Source organism: Tenrec ecaudatus, chromosome 14 (genome assembly GCF_050624435.1).
Source record: "Tenrec ecaudatus isolate mTenEca1 chromosome 14, mTenEca1.hap1, whole genome shotgun sequence".
In the NCBI taxonomy this organism is placed as follows: Eukaryota; Metazoa; Chordata; class Mammalia; order Afrosoricida; family Tenrecidae; genus Tenrec; species Tenrec ecaudatus.
Window position 1 is genome coordinate 63,049,533 of NC_134543.1, and position 12,881 is coordinate 63,062,413.

At 39.6% G+C, this 12,881-nt stretch overlaps 1 pseudogene; it reads left to right on the forward strand.

Annotated features, from left to right (window-relative positions):
• The first annotated feature begins 1,183 nt into the window (after positions 1-1,183).
• LOC142426592 (selenocysteine insertion sequence-binding protein 2 pseudogene) lies at positions 1,184-8,642 on the forward strand (annotated as a pseudogene).
• Positions 8,643-12,881: the final 4,239 nt, after the last annotated feature.

Genomic DNA, 12,881 nt, shown 5'->3' on the forward strand with positions numbered 1-12,881 from the left:
AAACATGTGCATCAACTTATATACCTCACTTTACTTTTTCAATATGTATGCTAAGCAAATAATTTGAGAAGTTGGACTATATGAAGAAGAACGTGGTATCACGATTAAAGACAGACTTCCTCAGTCCAAGCTGTGCTGGAGGCATTAAAGAAGCCTCAAGATCTTGAAGAAATACAGATGAGAATGTTTCAACAAGCTGATGAATCACTGTCAAAGTACTTACTGGTCTATGCCAAGAAATTGGGATGATATCTACCTGGACAAGCAGCTGAAAAAGATCCATATTTGTTCCCAATCCAATGAAAAGTGAGCCAACTGTGTGAGGAAATTCTCAAACAAGATAATTAATATCACGTCTAAGTAAAACTTAGGTGAAGATTATTCAATACATTACAGCAGTAATCAGCCCGGAGCTGCCAGAAAGTCAGGCTCAATCTAGAAGCGGGTATAGCAGGAGGCATATCATTGCTTAGACCAGATGGATCTTGTCTGAAAGTAGAGAACATCAGAAAGGGATTTACTAGTGTTTTCTTGACTGTAAAAAAGGCATTTAGTGATGTGGATCATAACAAGTTATGGATAACACTGTAGTCAATAGTAATTCTGGAACACTTTCTGGTGTTGGTTCAGAACCTGTAGGTAGCCCGTTTGGTCTTTGAGTCATTTGAACATAACAAGGGGATATTTTGCTATTTAAAATGAGGAACAGTGTCCATCATAGTTATTTCCTTTTGCCCTAATTATTCTACCTCTATGCTATGCAAGTAATTGCCAAACGGGACATTATAAAGTAGGATGCAGCATCATGATTCAAGGAATGCTTATTAGCAACCTGAGCCACAATCTAACTTGCTGCAACAGGAAGAACTTGAAGTGCTTGCCATTGAAACTCAAAGGCTGCACGCTTCACTATGGATCACAGCTCAATGGGAAAAAATAGTCTAGTGAAAATATCATGATAAAAGAAAAAATTAAGTTGCCATCGACTTTCTTTTTCTTATATTCACAACTCACATTGATAGAGGCAGCAGTCAAGAAATCAAATGATGTGATACCCCAGGAAGATCCACTGTGAAGGACCCTTTTAAAGCATGAAAGAAGAGAGATGTCACTTTGAGAACCAATGTCCCCGTAACCCAGGCCATAGGTCTCCCGTTGCCTGACGTGTATGTGAAAGCTGGCAATGAACAGAGAGTCTGTAGAAGGACTGAGGAGACGCAGTCCTGGTGTTGAAGAAGATTGGAAGCACTGTGGACTGGCAGGAAAGTACAGCAGTCTCTCTTCAACTGTTTATTTGTATTTACCACCTAGAATTCTTCTTTGTCTCGCGGGCTTTGCATATGTGGTATGGAAAGAACAGTCCCTAAAAAAGACGATTGATGGAGGAAAGGGACATCAAACAAAGGAGGAAACCATCAAAACTGATGCAGTGGCTACAGCTGTTGTGAGGTCAGTGCCCATCCCATCAATGTTCCGTCTGCTACCACTACGTCACCGCAAGTGAGAACCAACTTGAAACGACATAACAACTTCCAACTACTTATGAGAGTCTCTACTGGAATACTGCTTTGCTTCCTTCATCTGATTGCTGTTTGTTCATTTCTTTTTCCTATGTGGAAATCAATTTTGGGTGCAGTTTAATCTGCACTTCCAGAACCTTTCAGCAGGAAGTGTGTGAGGTGGCCTCTGCTCACTCATGACTCGTAGTAACCATCCCCGTGTGTTGACTGTCCCCTGAATGAGGACTGCACCTTGTGATTCTCTATTAACAAGGCGAATAGGACCAAAAAGATGGAATACCACTTCCATTGTTGGGTACAGATGCACGGTGACTTCTGCTACTCCCATCGGCCCCTTGCTCTTCCTCTCCCTCCTGGAAGATTGCAGCCGTGTTGTAAGCTGGATTAGAGGCTTCGTGATAAGGAAATGATTTCTACGACCAGCGGTGATTAATTCAGTCTTAACAACAGCAATCAGTGTGATTAGAAAGTTGATCCTCCTCACTGGAGTCTTATAATCACTGGAGCCAGTACTTTCTTTGTAGTCTCATGGAAGCCCCTGGGCCAACACTAAAACAAACTGTGCCATGCCCAGACTCCTGAGCCATGGAAACAGAAATATGAAAAATCTGTTCTTTTAGAGTGTGACCTTTCAAGGGAATTGTGTATTTAGTAATAGATAAATGAAAATAAGGTGCTGCCATCTGTGTCTCAGTAACCTCCTTAATATGTTCTTTGTAACTCCAAATAAGTGAGGTTACTGATAGTTGTTATCCTAACTGATATCCTGTAGGTCAAAAGAAGGTAGGGGAAGGTGCTGATAGGTTGTATGTTTCAAAGGTGAGCATTGTTAACTCAGTTAATTGTGATTATAAACAAAGGTCGTTTATAATTCGTTACATCAATTTCGCCATTCTGTTGTTAGTGTTGTCGAGTAGGTTTGGACACGGAACTACCCTATGTTTTTATCGAAAAAGGGTACACCAACCAGTCCTAGGCCATCCCATAGTTGTTCTTATGTTGAAGATCAATCGTGCAGTTACTGTGTCACTCCATCCTCTTTCCCTGCTCCTCTACTTTACCAAGCATGATGCGTTTCTCCATCACACATGGGTGGCAAAGTGAGTTAGTTATGCGTTGGTCTGCTAGCCACAAGGTTAACCGTTTGAAACCATCAGCGGCTGTGTGGAGAAGAGAAATGAGGCTTTCGACACCTGTAAAGAGTTCCAGTCTCAGAAACCCTGTAGGGCACTTCTCCTCTGTCCTGTAGGGTCGCTGTAAGTGGCAGTGGGTGTGCTTGCCTTCTGCTGCTTGTAAAGTGAACCACCGTGGTGACGGGAGAGCTGTTGCACCCTTTCGTGGGTAAACCAACGAAGCTGCGTTTCTTGCCCTCCATTTGGCATCTCTGTAACTTTGCTGAGCAACTTTGGCGAAGCTGGAGCCCTTGCTCTGGATCTGTATCTGGCATGCCTCCATCTGATTTCCAATTTCCAGGATTAGAGCTGGCAGCCTTTGGCCTGATCTGATTGACCGGTTTCTTCAACATGTGGTGTCAACTATACTATTCGGTGTCATTCAGCAGAATCTGCCAGATGGTTACCTGAATTAGGTATTTGGGACATGCTAGGCACCACAACTGTGGAAATCATTTGTTTAATTGCTTGTGCATTCTGAAAAATGTGGAAATATTGACCATGATATAAAATACTACGAATAACGGTGGTGGTTGGTAACAGGAATGATGGGGGAGTATAGCATTGTGAAAAGCAAAATATTTGCGATATCTTTAATCTTTATCTCATAGGCACCAGTCCTTCTAAAACATTCTTACACCATTAAAAATAGTCAATTATGCAGTTGTATGAAACCTAAATTGCCTTGAATATTCTGTTAATAGAAATCCTATTTTGAAGACATTGCTCTGTGCCATCAAGATGTTGGATGTTGACTCGGACAGGATCGACCGTACAGGACAGGATAGACCGTACAGGACAGGATCGACCGTGCAGGACAGGATAGACCGTACAGGACAGGATAGAACTGCCCTGGCGAGTCTCCAATACTGTAACTATTTGGAGTAGAAAGCCCCCTCTTTCTCCCACAGAGCCACTGATGGTTTCAAAGTGCTGACCTTTTAGATCACAGGCCTATGCATAAACCACCATGTGTAAATTAGAACATGGCTCTTAAAAAAAGGGAAATGTGATTGGAAATTGTAAAGAAAGAGGGATTACCTTGGTATGAAGTGGAAAGGAGTTTATCAAAATTAGTTAAAATGTGCCTAATGAGTTTGCTGATGTAGCTAAGTATTAAAATGTATTGCTTGGATTCTTTGATTTGTTGAAGATCATCCTTTAAACTTAAATTTTATTTTATTTCTATGGATAATTAGAGTTCTTTCAACATTATTATAATTATTTAGTATGCATATGAACATGCAACAAGTTTAATATGTTGAATATCTCTATTTTTATGTTTACTTTCTGGAACAGCAATAGTTCACTCTAACAATTATTAGCTCCTGCTTTAGTCCATTCTTAATATGATCTTACGCTTTATTTAATTGCTCTTAGTAAACAGCATTCTGTGTTCTGAACAGGTGGTGTTTTTTTGTTTTGTTTTGTTTTGTTTTATTTTGTTAATGATGCAATTCAGGTAACAAAATCTGTGACGAGACAATGACCTTAAAAGGAGTTTGTGTTAAAAATTGTATTCACTATCAAAAGTGCTAAAAGTTTAAACTAATACAAGGAAAACTAGAGTAGTCCAGAACTAACTTTTTAAGGTATTGATTATCAAAGTTGAGTGTTGAAGAAGCAAATTATTGCAATCACCAACACCAAACTCAAGGCCATGAAGTCAACTGCAACTCTTAGCTAGCCTGTGGGGCGGGGTCGAACCGCCCCTGTGGGTTCCCGAGAATGTGACTCAGTGAGCAGAAAGCCCGTCCTTCTCCGGTGGAGGGAGGCCTGCTGACCTGGTGGCTGGCAGCCCAACGTGTGACCGCTGTGGTGCCAGGGTTCCAATGATTGCAGTAAGTACTGTTGCCTCCCTTTGCTAAGTGGCCACTCCCTCTTCAGCAGTGTCTCTTTCAGGACTCATATCAAACTCCATTGTGACTATACACATTTTATTAACCTTCCTGACCTTCAGTAGTTCCCGGACAATGGTAGCTGCTCTACAGCACTGCTAAAAGATTGAATTAATTAACATAGTATTAGTAATGATACCTTTCACCAGAACTTGACAAATAAGTGTCTTGAGAACCGATTAGAGGTTAATTAACTGTAAATCTCCATAATCATAAGATTTTGAAATTAACTATTTTACCGCTTGAAATGTGCCTCAATTTGCATACTTTATCCACTGATTTGTGACCTCAATTTTTAGCAGAAATAAAAAAACTGTGTTAAGTATAATAACCTGATTTAAAACCTCAACGCTCAACTGACTATTATTTAAAATTAAGGATCACAGTTGGCTCTGTGTTGTTTTGGTTTTAAATGTTTTGCTCTTTTCCATTTTTAACTTATATCTATTCATATTGTAATTGACTTATCTAACTCTTCTAGAAAGGAAATAGATAAGGTCAGAAATCTTTGTCTCATTCAGTGATATGCCCAACTACGTAAGAGAGTACCTTTCAATTAATTTGTAATCCAAAAGTAACCATTGAATGAAGCAATAAAAAATTTCCACTCTCAGTGTACCTAATGAGCAAATAATATTTTCAGGTATGTTCTTTTAAAAGAAGTACTTTAAACAAATTTCCTATCCATCAACTAACTGGGTCTGACAATTACTCACTTGCATACTGAATTTTACTTCAAAACTTTAATTTCTCCTTAACATAAAATCTTGAGAACAATTAGATAACATTCAATAATCAATTCTGAACCTATATTTGGCCAATTAACAATTTTAAATTCTGATACAGAAATTTTCAATTAAGCATATGGTAAAGAAATAGCAATATTTCTTATATGCAGGTCCCTCCTGCAAAATTACCTATTCTGAAAATTATGATCTTTTCATAACATTAAATCATGAATTCCTTTAACAACCTGTGTTAGGGTTCTCTAGAGAAACAAAACCCGAACACTTATGATTATTTATATATATGGATAGGTTTATATAGCACAAAGAAATATAACAGCTAATTAGTCCACACAGCAGTACAGAAGGCTCAGTTCAACTCACTTTTATGGAATAGTTGTTCACCAGGGCTGCTGGGTCCAAGGTCAAGTAAGCAGACAACTGAGTCTTACCTGAGTAATACAGGCAGAGTCCACCCACAGGCAGCACACTGCAGGGCCAGGTCATCAACAGTCAGAAGCTCAGGAGCTTCGTGAAGCAGGCCTCGATGAGATATCAAACTCAAGCAATGTAAGGTGACAGGATCCACCAGCCTCAAGCTAAAGCGATGTACACACCAGTAGCGCGGGGAAGCATTCTCGAAGGAACCTCAAGCTCTAGCTACAGGATCCATGAGTTAACTTGTCCCACACATAGTGTGGCTCAAAAGTTGAGGCAAAGAACTAGCTAAAGCAGCCTTATGCTGGTCTGATCACCAGAGAGCAAGAGAGAAAGGGCTGGGCCCTGCTGAACCATTTATCTCTTTGCCCTCCAATCAAACTGCAGCCTGGTTAATCCCACATGTTCCTATTGACCAGGTTGGCACAATAAAAGTCTACCTATCACATAACTTAAACTCTAGATTGTTATTAATAAAAATTCTTATGTTCGCTTTTGCTTGTTTTGTTTGTTTAGTTTTCATACCAAATGTAGCTGACTCCCTAGCAGTGACTATAATGCCCCTTGCTACACTAACCAAATAATTAAATAAATTTGGCTAATCAAAACTTGGACTTTTTCTTAAATAATATATATTTTCCTTGTAATAAATCTATATGTAGATGTTCACATGCATACATGCAAGCATGCACACACACTTCACTGGTTTTACTTCGCTAGAGAACCTGAAGTAGCCAGTAAGGAAGTAAAATAAATATTTCAGTATCTACAAGGCTGTATAGCAATCATAGCTGTAGGTTATTGAATTAATCACCAGCCTTTCTCCTGCCGTGAAGACTGTAGTTGACCATGTTTGTGTTAGTTGGCCTAAGTAGAAATAGAAACAATTCCCCATCTAGCTTCAGGGAAAAGAAATGACTGACTCCACAAAGGCAGAAGAGCACGAGCAGGGCGAAGTATTTTGTCCCGCCAGCCATAGTGGCCACACCTGCTTCTCACAGCTGGGCCTGCTCAGAGCCTCCCTCTATGGTGTTGGAGCTCCTGAAGGCGAGGCTCTGAAGGCAAGGCAGAAAATGCATATGGAAGAGATGGCCTTTGGAGCTTCAACTTTTCCACTTCAGTATTTATCTTCTGATATAACTATTGATCCATATACCTATTGTCCTTATACCCTTGAATCTACACAAAATATTTGTTCGGTGCTTGCCTCCTGGTATGAATGCAATCAACCCAGTTGTTACCAAGACTTACCAGCTGCTAAGCCCCCAAATGAGCACATGTAGCCTCTCGCTTAAGAAATCAAAGGTCTGCTTCAGGGTGAAAGAGTGGTCAAACATAGAAATGCAACTCAACCAGCAGCTGATAACGATGCGGACAGTTCAACTTTCTATACCACCATTGTCTACAGAACTGCCACCAGCCAATAGAGATGTTACTGCCATGGAAAGCCTAAAGACCGTTGCTTCAGCAGCAGATCCTAAAATGTCCAAAGACTGACAAAGTGATAACCTTGAGCAAAATGAAGTTTCAAGAAAGAGTAAGAAAAAGAAAGACAATTCTAAATCAAAACATGAAGTTCTAACAGTTCAAGAGCCACTGAGGACTGACTATGCTGACGCGTTCCCCAATCTGGCCATTGCTGCTGAAGGAAGAAACTGAAACGGGGGAGAGTCAACAAAATGTCAGTCCAAACAGCAACAGAAGGATTTTAAAAACAGTGGAACAAAGAGTGACATTCCAGTTCAGCTGGATTTGGGCAGAATGCTCGCAGCATTGGAGAAAAAATACAAAGCAGTCTTCCCAACCTAGGGTGGTCTCAGTTGGTGCTGTGCCAGTTCTTTCCAAAGAAGCCACCACTTGCAGCAGGTGCAGACCCCTCACAGCCTCTTATTCTCCAGTGCTCCGCTGAGGAAGAAAGGGGAGCAGCGAGAGATTCCCAAGGCCAAGAAACCAACCTCTTTGAAGATTATTTTTGATGGAATGGCAGGAGAAAAAGCAGCGCCGTCTCCAAGAAAATGTTGCAACTGACATACAAGATGTAGAAAGCAGTGGTGATGACCAGTCCTGCCAGCAGGATGAGCTTTCAAGGGAAACGGAAGAGTCAATCTCCTCTACTCTTGGAAAGAAGGTCAGATGAACCAGTCCGAGCTGAGCCCCAGAGTGACTCAGAAACCTGCCATCTTAGTCTCGACTCAACCAGCTTCCCGAAGATTCACAACGAGAGGCTCAGGGATTACTGCAGCCAGATGCTTAGTAAGGAAGTTTATGCTTGTGTTGTGGATCTTCTAAAAGAACTGGTACCTTTCCAAGACCATATGTATCAGAAAGATCCAGTCAAGCCTAAGACCAAATGCTGACTCGTATTGGGGCTGAGAAGTTCTCAAACACCTGAAGCTCAAAAACTTGAAATGTGTCATTATTTCTCCCAACTGTGAGAAGATACAATCCAAAGGCGGGTTGGATGACACTTTGCACACAATTATTGATTATGCCTGAGAGCAGAACATTCCATTTGTGTTTGCTCTCCACCGCACAGCTCTGGGACGCAGTCTAAGAAAAGCCGTTCCTGTTAGTGTGCTCGGGTATTCAGCTACGATGGAGCCCAAGACCAGTTCCACAAGATGGTTGAGTTGACAATGGTGGTCCATGAGGAGTACAAGACCATGCTAGAAAGCATAGCCATGAGCTGGCTGAAGAGCCTGGTGCTTACATGTCATCCAGCCCACCCACCCAGAGATCAGGGAATGCTTTGGAGGATGCACACCTAACCCCCAGTGAGCACGTTACATTGAAATCTGGAGAAAACATTTGGAAGCGTATCATCAATGTGCCCAGGAACTAGAAGAAACATTAGTAGCTTCAACTTCTCAAGTGATGAATTTGAAATGATAAGAAAAGAGCTCTTTGTGTGTGTGTGCATGCGTGTGTGCACGTTCCATGTCCTTATTTTGGGTAAAGGGGCGAGTTAGATAAGACTGTCTTACTCTCAGTTCTTCATTGACCTACTGTATTGGATTCAACCATTCAATATGAAAACTAGGCAGAGTGAAAGAATGTTTGTAGACATGGCTTGTTGGGTACCATACTGTGATACAGCTCTGGCTTTCTGACCACACTGGATTTGCAGAATAGTGCAGAAAACACGATACTTAGACTACTTTGGTTGCTAAAGGAACTCCTCTTATTATTACAGAATAATTAAACAAGTACATTATAAATTACACCTGTCTGTAGAACCCGGTATTATAGTTACTTAGTGCCAGGTGGAGTAGGACAATTTTAATTTGCAGGAAGTAGAAGGTGCCATTCCTAATCTTGCTTTTTCCCCACCTCCCAGGAAGCTCTCACTGCTTTATAGGAAACTAGCATAAAGTTTTCTGTTAGTGATGCTAACATTAGAGCAAAGAGGGGCATGTGAAGTGTTTGTTTCTCAGGGGATGTATGTTTTCACCTTTATAGATTAAAAATTTGCTAAAAAGAGTCACTGAAGAAAAAAACATTTTCTAATATGTAACTAATTAATTTTTAAAAATGCATATCGATGTTTTGACAGTTCCGTTTTGATCATCTTAAAAACTTTATTTTAAATGAACACATTCTGAATTCTTTGAGACCAAAGGGAAGAAATTGACTTTCATATCCCTATAAGTAAGAAAGCTAACTTATTTTGAATAAAATTACTTTTAAAAAGTAACTAAACTCAGTAGTGCCACGCCCACCCCTCTTTTAAATTATAATTAGTTGTGGTTTGAGTGAAAGTTCACAGGTAATTAGTTCTCCAATCACCGTTGTGTGCACATTTTCCTTTGTGACATTAGTTGCAACTCCCTCAATGTACAAAACGCTTTTGATTTCCTCCCTGTTTCCAGGCAGCTGTGGATTCCTGTAATGTACTTGGTTCCTCTGAAAATCCTTTGTAATCGTCAGCATGTGACGAGTGCCGCAGGGAAACATGTAGACAATGAGCACGGTCGGTTATGCGATAATTCTTAGTTATCTGACTGGGCCTTTGTGAATTTCTCATGTGAGAACTCTTTAAATAAAACTTTATTTCATATTAGTTCTCGTAGCCCAGTAATTAAGCCCTTGACCGATAACCAAAATGTGAATCCCCAGCCCCTCCAAGGGAGAGAGGTGTGTACGTTTGTAAAAGCTGTTTTGGATACGCAGTAGGGAAGTCCTTCTCTGAGTTACTTTGGATCACTATTAGTCATAACTACTTGGGAGGCAATAGATGTGCGTGGTTCATATTTTTTGTCAAAAATATTAGTTTTAGACTGAGAAATTCTACATAATTTATTAATTATTAACAGAAGGTAACAAAACATATTTAAAATGAACGTTTGTCAATGTGGACTATATGCAAGTTTGGATGATATTCCTAATATTGATTACTACAGGTCAAACAGAAGGTTAGAACAACAGTATAATCGTAAGGCAAGCATAATGCCCCAGATCAAACAAATCAAATGATGATTTTGGAAATTTTTCTCTAAAGATCCTCTTTTTTTAAAAGTCATTTTATTGGGAGCTCATACAATTCTTATCAAAATCCATACATACATCCATTGTGTCAAGCGCATTTGTACATTTGTTGCCATCATCATTCTCAAAACCTTTGCTTTCTACTTGAGCCCTTAATATCAGTTCCTCATTTTCCCCCTCCCTCCCTACTCCTCCCTCCCTCATGCACCCTTCATAATTCATAAATTGTTATTATTTTGTCATGTCTTACACTGTCCGACATCTCCCTTCACCCACTTTTCTGTTGTTCAACCCTCAAGGAGGAGATTATATATGGATTCTGGTAATCGGTTCCACCTTTCTACCCCACCTTTCCTCCACCCTCCAGGTATCTCCACTCTTACCACTGGTCCTGAAGGGGTCATCTGCCCTGGATTCCCTGTGTTTCCAGTTGCTATCTGTACCAATGTACATCTTCTGGTCTAGCCAGATTTTCAAGGTAGAATTGGGATCATGATAGTGGGGGGAGGAAGCATTTAAGAACTAGAGGAAAGTTATATGCTTCATCATTGCTACCCTGCACCCTGACTGGCTCATCTCCTGTCCACAACCCTTCAGTAAGGGGTGTCCAATTGACCACAGATGGGCTTTGAGTCTCCACTCTACACTCACCCTCATTTACAATGATATGATTTGTTGTTCTTTAATACCTGATACCTGATCCCTTCGATACCTTGTGGTCACAGAAGCTGGTGTGGTTCTTTCATGTGGACTTTGTTGCGTCTGACCTAGATGGCTGCTTGTTTATCTTCAAGTCTTTAAGACCCCATACACTATATCTTTTGATAGCTGGGCACTATCAGCTTTGTTCACCACATTTGCTTGTGCACATGTTTGTCTTCATTGATTGTATCAGGGAAGTGGGCACACATTGATATGATTTTTTTGTTCTTTTTGTCTGATACCTGGTCCCTTCAACACCTTGTGGTCACACAGGCTGGTGTGCTTCTTCCATGTGGGCTTTGATGCTTCTAAGAGAGATGGCTGCTTGTTTATATGCAAGCCTTTAAGCCCCCAGACACCGTATCTTTTGATAGGCTGGCACTATCAGCTCCCTTCTTCAGCGATCTTGTCAGGAAGGTGTGCGTCATGGAATGCCAATTTAATAGAACAAAGTGTTCTTGCATTGAGTAAGTACTTGAGTGAGGGTCCAATGTTCATCTTCTGCCTTAATACTAAACCTATAAATATATGTATATGTAGACCTATTTCCCCACCATCCTATATTTACATATGTACATTCCAGTCTTTAGACCTCTATAAATACCCTTTGTCATAAAAAGGTAAAGAGTATATGAGACAGTACATGTGTGTTGCTTTTAGTTTTAGAGGTCCCAGTCATCTGGTTAATATTTTAGTTGTATTTTTCCAACACATGCACAAAAACAAAATACAATGGATTCTATCTGCCACATGAGAAAGTGATTATTTTCCATAAGTTGTTTTATTGAACTCACAGGATGAGAGAGTTTTAAAAATATCACAATTTTTTCATTATCACATATTTTAGTGGATTTTTATTATTAACAATCATTTAGCCAAAACACAAGCCAAAATATTATATAGTTTGATTTCCCCTAATGTTGTGTTCATGCTTTTATTTTTCTGTATTTTTTTAGGTATTGTCAAAAACATCATCAATCTAAAATCTCTGTTTTTATTTCTTTCATAGTAGAGAATTTTAAACAGGTATATGGCCTTCAACATTAAAGGGTATCTATATTATCCTCTCCAAGAGACAATTATTAATATATTTAATACAATTGTGGCAATATATAAAGGCTGTTAAAATGAGAAAAATCAAAAATGAAAAGTCACTGCCATCAAGTTAACCTTGACTCAAAGCATCCCTACGTAGGGTGCAATGAGACTATAAATCTCTATGTGAGCAGAAATATTCATTTTTCTCCCAACGATAAGTAAGGTTAACAGGCCAATTTCTATCCTATAGCATCAGCCAAATAAAAACAAACAAAATCCTCATTCCCATTGAGTCAATTCTGACCCATGTTGACCTTGTAGGACAGGGTAGAACTGTCTCTGTGGGTTTCCAAGTCTTAACTATGATAGAGAACCCATTATTGGTGGCATTCCATAGCAAATGAGTAAGCTAACATCATTAATATTTATAAAATACTCAAAGTCAGACAAAAGAATGGGAAAGTTTTATAGTGAGGAAAAATGAAGGCTTCTGGCATATTGTGATTGGAGGTTGTTGGTACCAAGCAGTAAGAATCATGTTACATGCAAGTTTGGCTTTTATAGGATTGCTTTTTGGAACATATTTAACTTTCCATATTTTGTCCTGAGTTAGAAGCAGAAGCAAAAATTAGGGCAGCTTGGTGTCATTGACCAAGTCCAGATCATTCAGAGGTTTGGTTTCCTGGACTTTTTGCTACAGAGAATATAGTCCTATATTGCTATATATGGTCTCAATATTGCTCATTTATATATTTAGTATCTCATGAAAAATAACTTTACCATTCACCTATTTCTAAGAATATATTTAAGAGGCAGTTGACACTTTTTCTTTTTCTCTTCATCTATTTCTAAATTCTATTGCTTGGAACACAAATATATCCTAGGTCATGATGTCTAGGGCAT